The 16,411-nt window shown below is 45.8% G+C and overlaps 1 protein-coding gene across 6 annotated transcripts in view; it reads right to left on the reverse strand.

The window, feature by feature from the left end:
* Positions 1-3,898: 3,898 nt before the first annotated feature.
* znf318 (zinc finger protein 318) overlaps positions 3,899-16,411 on the reverse strand; it is a 103,634-nt gene continuing 91,121 nt past the window's right edge. Inside the window, exons 16-17 of one of the 6 annotated variants that reach the window (XM_063040517.1) lie at positions 13,996-15,723; positions 3,899-4,767 (exon numbers count right to left, since the gene is read on the reverse strand). The gene's annotated coding sequence lies outside the window, so the exon portion shown is untranslated. Of the gene's footprint in view, positions 4,768-11,692; positions 12,839-13,729; positions 15,724-16,310; positions 16,396-16,411 lie in introns of those variants that run through there. The other 5 variants (XM_063040519.1, XM_063040516.1, XM_063040518.1 and 2 more) reach the window with 5 other exon arrangements.

Here is a 16,411-nt window from a genome sequence, read left to right on the forward strand (position 1 = left end):
CCCCTTCGGCACACAAAGTGCTCCATTTTTTCGTCCACGTACCTAAGAATCTTTTTAATGTCCCTAAATTAAATGCCTCTGCCAGTGCGCCCAGCAATACATTCCATACACTTGGCACTACGTTAAAAAAAAACCCTCCTTCACTCCAAAGAGAAAAACCCTAGCTCATTCAGCTATATAAGACATCCATTCTGTTCCAGGTAACATCCTAGTAAATCTCCTGTGCACCCTCTCTGAAGCTTCTCCATCCTCCCTTTAATGAAGTGAGCAGAACTGAGCACAATATTCCAAGTGTGGTCTGACCAGTTTTATAGAGCTGCTACATTCACAGCTCTAGAACTCAACCTCCAGAATAATGAACCATTTTGTTTAACCACCCCATCAATTTGCATGGCAACTTTGAGGGACCTATGGATGTAAACTTGAAGATCCCTCTGCTTCCCCCACATTACTAAGAATCCTGCCATTAACTTAGTATCTGCTTTCAAGTTCGACCTTCCAAACTGTGCCCATTCTCACTTTTCCACACTGAACTCTTATCTGCCACTTCTCAGCCCAGTTCTGCTGTTGTTCTGTTATTACCTACTCAACCTGCTATACTATCCAAAAGTACTAACCTTCATGTCATCTACAAACTTACCACTCACTTTTCCATTCCCTCATCCGTCACTTAGAAAAATCACAAAAAACACAAGTCCCAGGACAGATCCTAGCAGAACACCACGAGTCACAACCCTCCAGACAGAATACACTCCATCTACTACCACCCCCTGCCTTCTGTGGGTAAGCCAATTCTGAATCCACACAGCCAATTTTCCCTGGATCCCATGCCTCCTAACTTTCTGAACCAGCCTACCATGAGGAACTTTGTCAAACACCTTACTAAAATCCAAAAACATCACATCCAGTCTTCTATCTTTATCGACAAGTCAATCAGGCTCCTGAGGCATCGCCTGCCTTTGAGAAAACCATGCTAACGATCTCTAGCCAGACTATGCTTCTCCAAACGTTTGTATATCGTGTCTCTAAGAGTCTTCTCCAATCGTTATTTCCCCCACCACTGAGTTAAGACTCCCTGGTCAATAATTTCTAGAATTAACCCTATTACTTTTCTTGAACAAAGAACTAACATTTATCACCCTCCAATCTTCTGGTACCACTGCTGTGGCCAGTGAGGAAGCAAGATATGAGAATCAGCAACCCTGCTTCAGTTTAGACTTGATGAATTTGAACTACACCATAGATATCAGTGTAAAGCAATTGAATCTGATGCCTGATTCATAGAACAGTACAGACCCTTTGCCCAACAATGTTGTGCTGACCTATTAACTTACTCAAAGGTCAACCTAACCTTTCCTGCCCACATAGCTCTCCATTTTTCTTTTAATCCATAAGCCTAGAAGATAGGGGGTATGTCAAAGGTACATTTTTTAAAAATACAGTGCTAGTGCGTTCCATGCACTTGTCATGGGCGGTGGTAAGAGGCAGATACATTAGAGACATCTAAGACGCTCTACAATAGGCTCATGGATTAAAGAAGAAGAGCTATGTGGGAGGGAAGGGTTAGATTGATCTTGGAGTAGGTTAAAGGGCCAACACAGCATTGTTAGCCAAAGGGTCTGTACTGATCTTTGAATCAGACATTAGATTCAATTGCTTTACACTGCTGCAGTTCAAATTCATCAAGTCTGAACTCAGGCAGGGTTCTCCATTTTCACATCTTGTTTGTGTGCTGCACAGAACTCTCTGCCAAATCCTTCAGGAAAGATGAGAGCATAACAGAGGCGACATTGCCAGGCAATCACAACCTTACTGTACATGGATGATGCCACATGCTTCTGCTTGTCTCCATGGTCAGTTCACAGATTGCTTAGTATCTGTGACTAGTTTGAGTTGGTATCGGAAGCCAGAGTCAACTACAGAAAGACCAAGGCAATGGTCTTTGATAACTAGCCTTAGCAATCCAATGTCCCCTTTACTGTCAGCCTGAAACAAGTTGGTCTTCTAGCACATAACGTCAGATCTTGGCAGTTGGTCATTAGGTGTGATATGCTGCAGGGCTGCTGCACTTGGTGCAAGTGTGCCCTGATCTTTGCTCTCCAGCGAATCAGCATAAAGGTGGACCCAACATTGCCCTCATCGTGATGGCCACCTTCTTGCGGAGCTGTATCAGGCAATGTGTGGACCCAAAATATGTGGGCATCAAGTGTCACTATATACTGATGTTCCACCTGTCCCCATTTTTTGTGGAAGATAGGTCTGACCCCTCAACCACACAATGCCCCAGTCAGCTGGATGTTACCACACAAACTGTACTTTGTGGAAGAATTCTTATAAGTAAACCATTGACCATAAGTCCATCAAGCAGTGTTCCGTGTGGAATATGCTGCAGACACTGGGACAAGGACACTAAGGAGACTGTGTTTGTTCCCCGTTTGCCTCATTGCCAGGTCTGACCAACAAACATCAATCAAGACCTTGCTTGCCTGGCAGTGGGTGGACCCTCCCAGCCAGAGCTTTCCTCCACTGAGAAACAACATACAACATCACCCCTAATGTCCCTAACCCTTGGAATGGCTGTGAAGGGGAAGAAAGAGTTACCCACCACTTTGCAGAATATCAATTTGCTAAGAGGGTAAGGAGATGGCTGCAATGGTCCTGGAACATCCTGCACAGCAGTGCAGCAGAGGACTTTGATCTATGTCCTCTTCCCACAGACACACACTGAGCAAACCAAGTAATACTGGAGGGTTATCAACCTTTAGTCTGCCTGAAACATTTTGGTGGTCCAGCACGGCACCATTTCCTAAGCAGATGCTGCAGACTGGTTCAGGGGTATGTGCAGTGAAACTCAGTGTCACCCACACTGAGGCTCTGTGGGAAAGGACCCCGTAACAACTCTTTTTGCTAGTGCACATGATGAATTAGAGTTGGGTGGGGGGAAGCCCCTTACTATCAATGCATAATCACCTCAGGGAGCCAAATGAGCAACATGATGGCGTGTTGTTTTGTGTTCTTTTTCTCTCTTTGAAGTTACAGTACTGAATGCACTGACCATGAATGTAAAGGTTTTTTTTTGCACTGTTTCTTTCTGTGTGTGTGTGTGTGTGTGTGTGTGTGTGTGTATGTATGTGTATATATATATTATATATATATATATATGTATATGATGATGAATAAAGTCTACTTAGAAATTTTTAAAAGATCCAAGCTGACCAGGCAGGCATTCTCCCATCTCTCTGACACAGTAGCTGATGGTATCCCTGAGGCCATCACAAGATTTTCCTATAGGATGCAGCACAGGTTTAGTCTGGATGGATCACATGCTCCAGAACAGACTTGACCCGATTAGCAAAGGCTTTGGATAATGGGTCTCTAGTTCCAAAGCATTGCACATTTCCAGTAGGTCCACACCCATCCAACCCCATTATTTTTGTTCCTCTCCGTGCCTGATGCGCAACCTTGCCACTCCTTTAGCATTTTGTCCATTTTTTTTACAAGGCTGATTTGCTAGCTCAGCACTCAACCCAGCACAGATGGAAAGCATGCAAATAAGCAGTCCGATTCGAACCCAAGACCACTCCCCTCCAAGTCCAGTGCGGATGCCCCTACACCACTATGCTCCCAGTAGTTTTAATCATGCTAAGGGAACGGTTGGAGCCAGACAACTCCTCCAAGGTCAGTGGCAGATCCAGGCTCTCCTGCTTGCTATCATCCAGCACCTCCATGGTAGAGGACAGAAAATTCTGGGAAGCTGTACTGTCTTTTGACTTCGTCTTGGAGATTGAGAAATATATAGACAAGGAAGAAACTGTGCAAAAATCTTTTACAGTGTATTCATGATCAAACTTCAAAGTAATTTTTTTTATCAGAGTACACGTATGTTACCATATACAACCCTGATCTTCATTTTCTTGCAGGCATTTAAAAAAATAGAATTTATGAAAAATTAGACAGTAAAACTGACAAAGACAAACTTTGCAAAAAAAAAAAATTGAGAACCTGAATTGCAAATAGTCCTTGAAAATGAGTCTGTAAGTCGCAGAATAATTCAGGGTAGTGATGAATGAAGTTGTCCAAGCCTGTTCAGGAACCTGGTAGTTGTACGGTATTAACCCTACTACCATTAAAATCATACAACCAGGGCACATCTGCCTGCACACTCTCTTGGCAAATCTATAGTCTGCAAGTGGTAGGTGACCATTTCTTCCCCACTGTAGCCATCCCAAAGGAAGCATACATTGGGACTGATGTCATCTGGAGGAGAGGAAAGCCCTGAGTAGGAAGTGGGAAACGCCCCTCTTACCACCTTGGTGCCTGTAGGTCAGAACTGGTGATGAGGCATTCTGTCAGATGGTTTGGACCATTTTCTCAGGGAAGAAAGGGAAGAAATCCAGCAAATCCATAGTGTCCTGATCCCATGGTCTGCAGAACATTCCATGCTGACCACTGCCTGATAGACTGTGGACTAAGGTTTTTCCTTGGAAATACTCTTCCACAAAAGACAAGCAGTGCAGCAACTTCCAGCTGACTGGGACATTCCACGGTAATTGAGGCCAGTAGAACCTTAGCACATAGAGACATTTGGTGCCCACATACTTCGGATTCACACTCTGCCTGATATTACCCACATAGAAAGGTGGTCATCAGGATGAGGGCCACGCTGGGTCCACTTTCTCCCCCATTCTCTGGGGACTTGCAGTGTGATCTGTCAGATTCACGCCATCTTGGATTCCCAGATAAATTGGAAGACATCACAGGTGATTACTGAGGCAGAGGAGCAGGATATAAACATTATTTCAGAAACAGACTTTATTAAAAATAAACACACATGCAACAAGTACAGCAATCATAACAGTTGTTGATAAGAACACAGCGTCCACGGTCCTAACTTTTGTCTGAACTTCCCAATCCACTCTTGTCAATTCTTGTTACTTGCCTCAACTCCTTTGAACCAGAACCCCAGCACCTTCAGGTAATCATACCTGACAGTGAAAGGGATATTGGATCAGTCAGGCCTGTCGACAAGAACATAAGAGGGGTAATGCTGTCACGCAGCGGAAACACACAAGAAAAAGCCTCCTTATACGTGGATGATGTCATCATCTTCTGCTTGGATCCACAGTCATTTTGTAGATTGCTCAGCACCTGTGACTAGTTTACGTTTGCATCAGGGGTTAGAATCAACTACAGGAAGAGCGAAGCCACAACATTACCCCTCTTATGTTCTTGTCCTTCCTGATGAATTCGGCAGAAGGTTCAACCCAATAAACAAAAACAAAACAGGGGAGGGAGAACAACCCTACCTTACTCCAGACTCGAAGGAGAAGCTTTCTGTTTCCCACCTATTAATTCTCACTTGTAAAGAACCGTTGGATCCAATTTCTGTATCTCTCCCCAAAATCTATTTTGGAGTGCACGTTCATCATGAACATGGGTGATATCCTGTCAAAGGCCTCCTCCTGTTTCAGTCTGACCAGGCAGGCATCCACTCGGCTGCCCTGCATACAAGTAACAGCAGTCCTGAGTATGGCAATAACGTCCAAGACTCTCCTGCCTGGTACAGCACAGGTTTGGTCTGGGTGGTTCAACTGTCTCAGAACAGATTCGACCTGGCTGGCAATGGCCTTGGACAATGGATCTGCAATTCCTGATGTCATCCCACTCCTCCCCCTGCTTGTTGAGGGTAATGATGTCCTTCCTCATGGAAGCTGACATGATACCCACCAGAAGTGTGGTTCTACACACACCTGACAGGTCCTGGCCCATTTAGTGCCACAGAGCAGAGTGCAACTCTTCTTTTTCCTCACTCTTTACTTATATTTCCACCTATCATCTACCAGCCTCTGTACCAAACACTCCCTTTACCCCATTTGTAAACATCTGCTGATCATCCCTACCTCACTTTTACCACTTTCCAGGTTTTGCCTCACCCCTCCTGTTCAGTTTTATTTACTGGCTGTCTTTCCTCTCAGCCCTGTCCTGATGCAGGGTCTTGACCCAAAACTCTCGTGACTCTCTGATCTATGGGCTGTTCCCAGGGTCACGCACTGAAACAGTGGGAGGTCAGCAACTCAGTGATGCCCTTTGGTCTGCCCAACACTTGCTGGTCTTCCAGCACAAGATGTTTGTAAGGGAATGCTGCAAACTGACACAATTCAGGCTGCTGAGATGCACTGAGCTTCCTCTACGAAACATAAAGCACTGCAGAATTTTGTGGGAAAGGCTCTCAAACAACGAAAGGGGTATCCTTTCAAGGAGCCATGTGAGTGGCTATGGTGCTATACATGTTTATGTTTTCTTCTCTTTAAAAGCTAACATTACTGAATGTTGAATGTAATAACCATGAATGTAAAAGTTTCTTGCACTGTTTCTTCCTGGTATATAGTATATAGTATATATATATATATATTTTATGAATAAAGTCTCCTTTTTGAAAAATAAAAAAAAGACTTCCTCTCGCCAGAGATACAATGTGCCCAACACCCTTACATTTTGATCAGTCACAGACTGCGGCTTCTCCTGTGGCAACACTAATGAAGCACTCAGCATGCTTCAAGTAGATTGTGCAATACTCTCCAACTCCTTTTGGTAATCTCTAGTCCAAACTGTTCAGTGAGACATACATGTTGAGAATGCCGTATCCTGTCCAAAGTATTTGGCTGTGTAATTGGAGCTTAAATTTTGGAAAATATTTTTAAAATGCAGATGGAAATCTGAAATACAGCCCAAGCTAGAAACTCTTAGTAGGTTCAGGCAGCATCTATGGAAGGACAGTTAAAGTTTCAGATTCTGGAGCCTCCAACAGAAATGGGGCATTCCTGGAAAACAATTGGCAGTACATTTGGTCCTAATGTAGATTTTCATGCCTGACACATTCACTTCTCTTTCCACTAATACTACCTGACCTACCAAATGTTTCCAGCATTTTGTTTTTAGTTTAAATTTTAGGAAGACTGAAGCCTCTTTCTTTCATGAACTCCATTTCCCTAGCCATTCCTCTCCTTGCCAATGCCTGAGAGTAAATCAGGTTCTTCAACCAAGCCCAAGCTCCATTTTCAACTCTCTCCAATGATATTTATTTTTACCACCATAGCCATTTCTCGCAGCCATTCTCAACCATTGCTGAAACTACTATCTACACCATTCCTCCTCAAAATTAGATAATGTTCTTGATAGTGAAGTATCCATCGAGCTGTGCTGCACAAGATCTGCATGAAAACTAGGTTATAGATTACAGAGGGGATCTTGATCAGTTAGGGAAGTGGGTCATGGAGTGGCAAAAGGATTTCAATACAGATAAGGCTAAGGTGATGGAATGAGGAAAGTGAAAGCAGTGCAGGACGAATACGATGAATGATAAGGCATGAGGGAGTGTAATGGACCAGAATGCCTTCGGAGTACAAGTGCATAATTTATTGAAAGCAGCATTACAGGCAGACAAGGTGATAACAAAGGTGTTTCACAAACTGAACTTCATCAGTCAGGGCATTGAGTACAAGCTGGGATATCATGCTGCTGTTATACAAGTTGCAGAATTAGAATCAGATTTAATATCACTAGCATATGCCATGAAACTTGTTGTTTTGCAGCAGTACATAATTTTTGAAAAACTATGAATTACAAGAAGAAATCTATATGGACATTTAAGTATGTAGTGCAAAAAGAGAGCCAAAAAAAAAGGTGAGGTATTGTCCATTCATAAATCTGATTGCAGAAGGGAAGAAGCTGTTCCTGAAATGTTGAGTGTCTCTCTTCAGACTCCTGTACCGCTTCCTTGATGGGAGCACTGAGAAAAGGGAATGTCCACAGTGATGTGGGGGTGGGGGTGGGGGTGGCCCTTCATGATGGATGTCACCGATGGGAGCACTGAGAAAAGGGAATGTCCACAGTGATGTGGGGGTGGGGGTGGCCCTTCATGATGGATGTCACCGATGGGAGCACTGAGAAAAGAGAATGTCCACAGTGATGTGGGGGTGAGGGTGGCCCTTCATGATGGATGTCACCGATGGGAGCACTGAGAAAAGGGAATGTCCACAGTGATGTGGGGGTGGGGGTGGCCCTTCATGATGGATGTCACCGATGGGAGCACTGAGAAAAGGGAATGTCCACAGTGATGTGGGGGTGGGGGTGGCCCTTCATGATGGATGTCACCGATGGAAGCACTGAGAAAAGGGAATGTCCACAGTGATGTGGGGGTGGGGGTGGCCCTTCATGATGGATGTCACCGATGGGAGCACTGAGAAAAGGGAATGTCCACAGTGATGTGGGGGTGGGGGTGGGGGTGGCCCTTCATGATGGATGTCACCGATGGGAGCACTGAGAAAAGGGAATGTCCACAGTGATGTGGGGGTGGGGGTGGGGGTGGCCCTTCATGATGGATGTCACCGATGGGAGCACTGAGAAAAGGGAATGTACACAGTGATGTGGGGGTGGGGGTGGCCCTTCATGATGGATGTCACCGATGGGAGCACTGAGAAAAGGGAATGTCCACAGTGATGTGGGGGTGGGGGTGGCCCTTCATGATGGATGTCACCGATGGGAGCACTGAGAAAAGGGAATGTCCACAGTGATGTGGGGGTGGGGGTGGGGGTGGCCCTTCATGATGGATGTCACCGATGGGAGCACTGAGAAAAGAGAATGTCCACAGTGATGTGGGGGTGGGGATGGCCCTTCATGATGGATGTCACCGATGGGAGCACTGAGAAAAGGGAATGTCCACAGTGATGTGGGGGTGGGGGTGGGGGTGGCCCTTCATGATGGATGTCACCGATGGGAGCACTGAGAAAAGGGAATGTCCACAGTAATGTGGGGGTGGGGGTGGCCCTTCATGATGGATGTCACCGATGGGAGCACTGAGAAAAGGGAATGTCCACAGTGATGTGGGGGTGGGGGTGGCCCTCCATGATGGATATCACCGATGGGAGCACTGAGAAAAGGGAATGTCCACAGTGATGTGGGGGTGGAGGTGGGCCTTCATGATGGATGTCACCGATGGGAGCACTGAGAAAAGGGAATGTCCACAGTGATGTGGGGGTGGGGGTGGGGTTGGCCCTTCATGATGGATGTCACCGATGGGAGCACTGAGAAAAGGGAATGTCCACAGTGATGTGGGGGTGGGGGTGGCCCTTCATGATGGATGTCACCGATGGGAGCACTGAGAAAAGGGAATGTCCACAGTGATGTGGGGGTGGGGGTGGGGGTGGGGGTGGCCCTTCATGATGGATGTCACCGATGGGAGCACTGAGAAAAGGGAATGACCACAGTGATGTGGGGGTGGGGGTGGCCCTTCATGATGGATGTCACCGATGGGAGCACTGAGAAAAGGGAATGTCCACAGTGATGCGGGGGTGGGGGTGGCCCTTCATGATGGATGTCACTGATGGGAGCACTGAGAAAAGAGAATGTCCACAGTGATGCGGGGGTGGGGGTGGCCCTTCATGATGGATGTCACCGATGGGAGCACTGAGAAAAGGGAATGTCCACAGTGATGTGGGGGTGGGGGTGGCCCTTCATGATGGATGTCACCGATGGGAGCACTGAGAAAAGAGAATGTCCACAGTGATGTGGGGGTGGGGGTGGCCCTTCATGATGGATGTCACCGATGGGAGCACTGAGAAAAGAGAATGTCCACAGTGATGTGGGGGTGAGGGTGGCCCTTCATGATGGATGTCACCGATGGGAGCACTGAGAAAAGGGAATGTCCACAGTGATGTGGGGGTGGGGGTGGGGGTGGCCCTTCATGATGGATGTCACCGATGGGAGCACTGAGAAAAGGGAATGTCCACAGTGATGTGGGGGTGGGGGTGGCCCTTCATGATGGATGTCACCGATGGGAGCACTGAGAAAAGAGAATGTCCACAGTGATGTGGGGGTGGGGGTGGGGGTGGCCCTTCATGATGGATGTCACCGATGGGAGCACTGAGAAAAGAGAATGTCCACAGTGATGTGGGGGTGGGGATGGCCCTTCATGATGGATGTCACCGTGGGAGCACTGAGAAAAGGGAATGACCACAGTGATGTGGGGGTGGGGGTGGCCCTTCATGATGGATGTCACCGATGGGAGCACTGAGAAAAGAGAATGTCCACAGTGATGTGGGGGTGGGGGTGGGGGTGGCCCTTCATGATGGATGTCACCGATGGGAGCACTGAGAAAAGGGAATGTCCACAGTGATGTGGGGGTGGGGGTGGCCCTTCATGATGGATATTACCGATGGGAGCACTGAGAAAAGGGAATGTCCACAGTGATGTGGGGGTGGGGGTGGGGGTGGCCCTTCATGATGGATGTCACCGATGGGAGCACTGAGAAAAGGGAATGTCCACAGTAATGTGGGAGTGGGGGTGGCCCTTCATGATGGATGTCACCGATGGGAGCACTGAGAAAAGAGAATGTCCACAGTGATGTGGGAGTGGGGGTGGCCCTTCATGATGGATGTCACCGATGGGAGCACTGAGAAAAGGGAATGTCCACAGTGATGTGGGGGTGGAGGTGGGCCTTCATGATGGATGTCACCGATGGGAGCACTGAGAAAAGGGAATGTCCACAGTGATGTGGGGGTGGGGGTGGGGGTGGCCCTTCATGATGGATGTCACCGATGGGAGCACTGAGAAAAGGGAATGTCCACAGTGATGTGGGGGTGGGGGTGGCCCTTCATGATGGATGTCACCGATGGGAGCACTGAGAAAAGGGAATGTCCACAGTGATGTGGGGGTGGGGGTGGGGGTGGTCCTTCATGATGGATGTCACCGATGGGAGCACTGAGAAAAGGGAATGTCCACAGTGATGTGGGGTTGGGGGTGGCCCTTCATGATGGATGTCACCGATGGGAGCACTGAGAAAAGGGAATGTCCACAGTGATGTGGGGGTGGGGGTGGGGGTGGCCCTTCATGATGGATGTCACCGATGGGAGCACTGAGAAAAGGGAATGTCCACAGTGATGTGGGGGTGGGGGTGGGGGTGGCCCTTCATGATGGATGTCACCGATGGGAGCACTGAGAAAAGGGAATGTCCACAGTGATGTGGGGGTGGGGGTGGCCCTTCATGATGGATGTCACCGATGGGAGCACTGAGAAAAGGGAATGTCCACAGTGATGTGGGGGTGGGGGTGGGGGTGGCCCTTCATGATGGATGTCACCGATGGGAGCACTGAGAAAAGGGAATGTCCACAGTGATGTGGGGGTGGGGGTGGGGGTGGCCCTTCATGATGGATGTCACCGATGGGAGCACTGAGAAAAGGGAATGTCCACAGTGATGTGGGGGTGGGGGTGGCCCTTCATGATGGATGTCACCGATGGGAGCACTGAGAAAAGGGAATGTCCACAGTGATGTGGGGGTGGGGGTGGCCCTTTATGATGGATGTCACCGATGGGAGCACTGAGAAAAGGGAATGTCCACAGTGATGTGGGGGTGGGAGTGGGGGTGGCCCTTCATGATGGATGTCACCGATGGGAGCACTGAGAAAAGGGAATGTCCACAGTGATGTGGGGGTGGGGGTGGCCCTTCATGATGGATGTCACCGATGGGAGCACTGAGAAAAGGGAATGTCCACAGTGATGTGGGGGTGGGGGTGGCCCTTCATGATGGATGTCACCGATGGGAGCACTGAGAAAAGGGAATGTCCACAGTGATGTGGGGGTGGGGGTGGCCCTTCATGATGGATGTCACCGATGGGAGCACTGAGAAAATGGAATGTCCACAGTGATGTGGGAGTGGGGGTGGCCCTTCATGATGGATGTCACCGATGGGAGCACTGAGAAAAGGGAATGTCCACAGTGATGTGGGGGTGGGGGTGGTGGTGGCTCTTCATGATGGATATCGCTGCCTTGAGGCATCACCTTTTGAAGATGTCCTTGATGCTGGGACAGATAGTCCCCACGATGGAGCTGGCTAAGTTTACAAATTCCTGCAGCTTTTCCCAATCTTATGCAGTGCCCCCTCCATACCAGACAGTGAATCAACCAGTTAGAATGCTCTCCTTGGTACACCTGTAGAAATTTGCAAGAGTCTTTGGAGACATACCAAGTCTCCTTGAACTCCTAATAAAATATAGCCACTATCATGCCTTCTTTGTAAAATATGCAAGGCCCAGGACAGACCTTTGGAGATGCTGACATCCAGGAACTTGAAATTGCTCATCCTTCCCACTGCTGATCCATTGATAAGGACTTTCCCTTCCTGAAGTCCATAATCAATACCTTGGTCTTACTGGCTTTGAGTGCAAGGTTGTGGTTGCATTACTACTCAACTAGCTGATCTATCTCATTCTTGTACACTTCCTTGTCAGCGTGGAAGATATGTTAGTTCCATTCCACACTGACTGTCGTCTCCCAGGGAAGAAGTCAAAGATATAGTTGTGGAGGAAGATACCATGGTCAAGGTTTTGGAGCTTTTTGATTAGAACTGAGGGCATGATTGCATTGAACGCTGAGCTGAAACAAATAAACAGCAGTCTGATGTACGTATTGCTGTTGTCCAGATGATCCAAGGCCCAGTGGAGAGCCAGTGAGATTAAATCTGCTGTAGACCTATTGTGGCGATAGGCAAATTGCAGCAGGTCCAGGTCCTTACTTAAGCAAGAGTTGATTCTGGCCATGGCCAACCTCGCAAAGTGCTTTATCACAGTAGATGTGAGTGCAACTGGGCTTCAGTCATTGAGGCAGTTCACTCTGCTCTTCTTTGGCCTGGTATGATTGTCACCCTTTTGAAGCAGCTGGGAACCTCCGACTGCAGCAGAGAGCGAAGATGTCCTTGAACACTCCCACCAGTTGGTTAGCACAGGTTTTCAATGGCCTACCAGGCCACACTTGGAATACTGTGTAGAGTTTTGGTTATTCTGTTCTAGGAAAGATATAGTTAAAATGTAAAGAGTACAGAAAAGGTTTGAGAGAATGGTGCCAGCATTAGAGTCCGAGTTATGAGTTACAGGGAAAGGTTGGCCAAGCTAGCTTTTTATTCCTTGGAATATAGGAGAAATGGAGGTGGTGGTGGGGAGGGGGGTGGGTGTGACCTTAACAGAAGTATTTAAAATTATGAGAGGCATAGGTAAGGTGGGTCGTAGCAATCTTTTACCCAGGGTAGGAGGCATAGAGAGTGAGAGGGGAAAATTTAAAAAGAACCTGAGGGGCAACTTTTTCCATGCAGATTGTGGTGATAATATGGAGTGAGCTGCCACAGGAAGTCATTGAAGCAGGTACAGTAGTACCATTTAAGAAGCATTGATAAGTACAGGGAGGGCTGGGGCTTGGAGGGATATGGGACCATCTGAGTTAAACACATAGTTGGCATGGACTTGTTGGGCCAAAGGGCCTATATCCAAGTTGTATTACTCTCAGAAAATGTGTGAAATTTCTGAAACTTTTCATTCTTTTTCTAACAGTTACTCTCTGACCCACTGAGAGCATTTACAACAGTTTGATAGTATTTTGGATTTTTAGCATCTGCAATATTTTGCTAAAAAATGTACTTCTGTCCTAATGGGGTCACAAAAACCTTTCATATACAATTTGAATTGGCAACACTTTGATTTTAAACCCATTTTTATTTTCAAATTCTTCCATTATCTCCTTTACCTTCACCAACATCTCCCAGTCCTACAATCAATAATGCTGGCTGCATCAACATCCTTCCCTCAAACCTGAATCTCTCCAGCATCCCCTCTTCCCTTGATTAAATGTTTACAGATACAACTTCCCATGGTTTTTGTCATCTGCACCAATATCTCCTTTGTAACAATCAAATTTTGTTTGATAATGTGAATGGCCTTTGGGATATGGGTAAATTGAAGTTCCTATATAAATGTAGGTTTCATGGTCTTTCCCACAGTTAAACAATAAATGTCGTACCAAAGTGAAAAGCTGGTGTTGGAAATCTGAAACCTGCAAGAGGTTGCTGTTTTTCCCCCTTAAGTTTGGGCAAATACTGCAAATATGCAGCAACTGGCCATGAATGTGCTAACCAAACTTAATGTATTGTGAATTTTTAAAAAAAATTCTTACTGCAGAGATGGAAGCCATTTGACCAATTGTGCTTCTGTTATTTCGTTGAACCATTCCAGCTTGTAAGAAAATATTCTCCCATTTCTTCTCTGCACAGAACAATACATTTTTAAAAATAAAATTATTCACCTACAATACAGTGGAAAACACTAATATTCAGCAAATTAGGTAGCATCTGACATTATGTACTGGCTACGATCCTTCAAGGTCAGATTACTGCCTGAACTTCGGAGTACGTCCTGCACATTTTTTTTACTTCTGATTTCTCAAACACTGGACAGTTGTCTTGCTGATGTAGTTCATAAGGTTGGAGGTTTGGTGAGCAGACAATGTAGTGGGACTTATGTAAGGGATTCTCAAGAATAAAATAGCCGAACAATCATAAAAGCAGCTATACTTAAACTGCAGTAATGAAAGACAGGAGATCAGCCACATAGACATGAACTTAGATCCAGCATTTAATCAAAAGGTATAATTTTGAGATTAAATTCCAATAAACAAGGCTAGACCTGACAATTGGGATATTGGGTAAGTAATTACATTCATGATATTAAGAATAGACTACTTGTAAATTTAACCATTATATGCAGTTATTAGGAATGCCCAGAAATGGTTGTATCTTTGTCTACTGTGGAGTATTACTCCCAATGTACCATGTACAAGAACCTGCAATTGCTGGATGTTTCATAAATCTCCTGGGTTGAGGAAAAAAATTTGGACTAAAGTTCATAACTTTATATATTGTAATCCCCATGGAATCTCCTTTCCTTCTGTTCCTCCTCATTTCAGAATGGACTGGTCATCTCCACAAACCCTTTTACCCTCCTTGCATCAGAGTCAGAACTGTACAGTGGCCCTGCATGCTTATGATAAAGTTTGGCAGTCTGACTCCAAATGGTTATCTTAGAAAAGTCACAGATTGTGCCAGGAAAAATAAACTAAAGCAATCCTTGTAGTATTAGCTGCTGAAAAACTTCCCATAGTCTGCATGAAATCTGTAAGTCTTCATGTCCCATGTTCTTTTGGGTAGGGGAGTGTAAAATTATAAGGCATAGGTTTTATGGTGAGTGGGAATATATTTAAAGAAGGTCTGAGAGGCAAGTGTTTTTCACACAGAGTGGTGGGGAAATGAAATAAGCTGCTAGAGGAGTAGAAATAGGTGCAACAACAATGTTTACAAGGAAATTGGGCAAGGGTAGAGGGATATGGATCTAATGCAGGAAAAAATGGGATTGTTATAGACATACATCACTGCTGACATGGACAACTTCTTTTGGCCCTAATTTTGTGCTGTACAGCTCCAACTCCATGAAGCAAGGATGGATTGGAATGGGGAGAAGGGTTGTGGAGATGATTGGTGCATTCTGAAATTCGTAATGGACAATAGGAAGGACATAGTCCAGGGTGACTATAACAAATTAAGTTAAACCAAAAATTTAAATAGTACCAATGAAAGTCTAAATAATGAAGTTATTTCAACAGAGTAGGGGCCACCATCAAATCCAGAGGGAGTGTTGCCAAGGTCAGACACTGAAGCACCAGATTTGTACTTGATCAGGATGATGTAGTCTGGAAACCAGAAATGGACGGTCCATTTTTATTTCAATATAACAGGCAAAAACATTTAGACATATACAGTGACAATCACTGAAAACTAGTAAGTCTCCACAACAGCAGCAGATAAGATGTAGAACCCAGTTTAAATGACATCAGTTGAGAGAGAAATCACTGAAAGAGATACACAAGACTTGCATTAACTACTGTCACCTTGTACAGCATTTAAGCAGCACGCCTGTGTCTCGTCAAAGCGATCTTTCACCTACAACATCTCCTTCTACTGAGGTCGCACTCTCAAGCTATCTTTCTCAGGATTCACAAGGGTACCCTTTTATTCATTTACAGGATTACTGATATTTTCACCATTTAATGCCCATCCCATATTATACTAGCTCCAAGAAGCCAACTAGGCTATTTCAAAGAGAGTTTGTTCTATTGAACAGAATGATTTCCTCAGATAACAAGGTGAGAATAAAAACAACTCATGCACTGATCAATAGTTTGGACATCTGCATAGTTTGGGAAATACACCTATTGTGGCACTATTGTTAATCAGTCAGAATCTGACTTGCTTAATCCCCTGCCCTCTGTGGATTTCACTCCTTTAGAACTATACTCTGCTTATAAATTTATCTGGTATCCTTTTGTCTAGATCGTTCTGTGTTGGTTTTCCTTGTAACCATGTCCAACAACCCAAACGTGCATATTTTCAGTACCATGCCACTACAAGAACACAGAGCAGTTTATTTGCAACTTACCATGTGTTCCTATGTTGGTGCATACACTTTTATTGACAGTATTGATCAACAATCTGCTGGAGAAACTTAGTGGGTTCAACAGCATCTGCGTGTGGAAAGGA

This window comes from Mobula hypostoma, chromosome 2 (genome assembly GCF_963921235.1).
Source record: "Mobula hypostoma chromosome 2, sMobHyp1.1, whole genome shotgun sequence".
NCBI classification, from domain to species: domain Eukaryota; kingdom Metazoa; phylum Chordata; class Chondrichthyes; order Myliobatiformes; family Myliobatidae; genus Mobula; species Mobula hypostoma.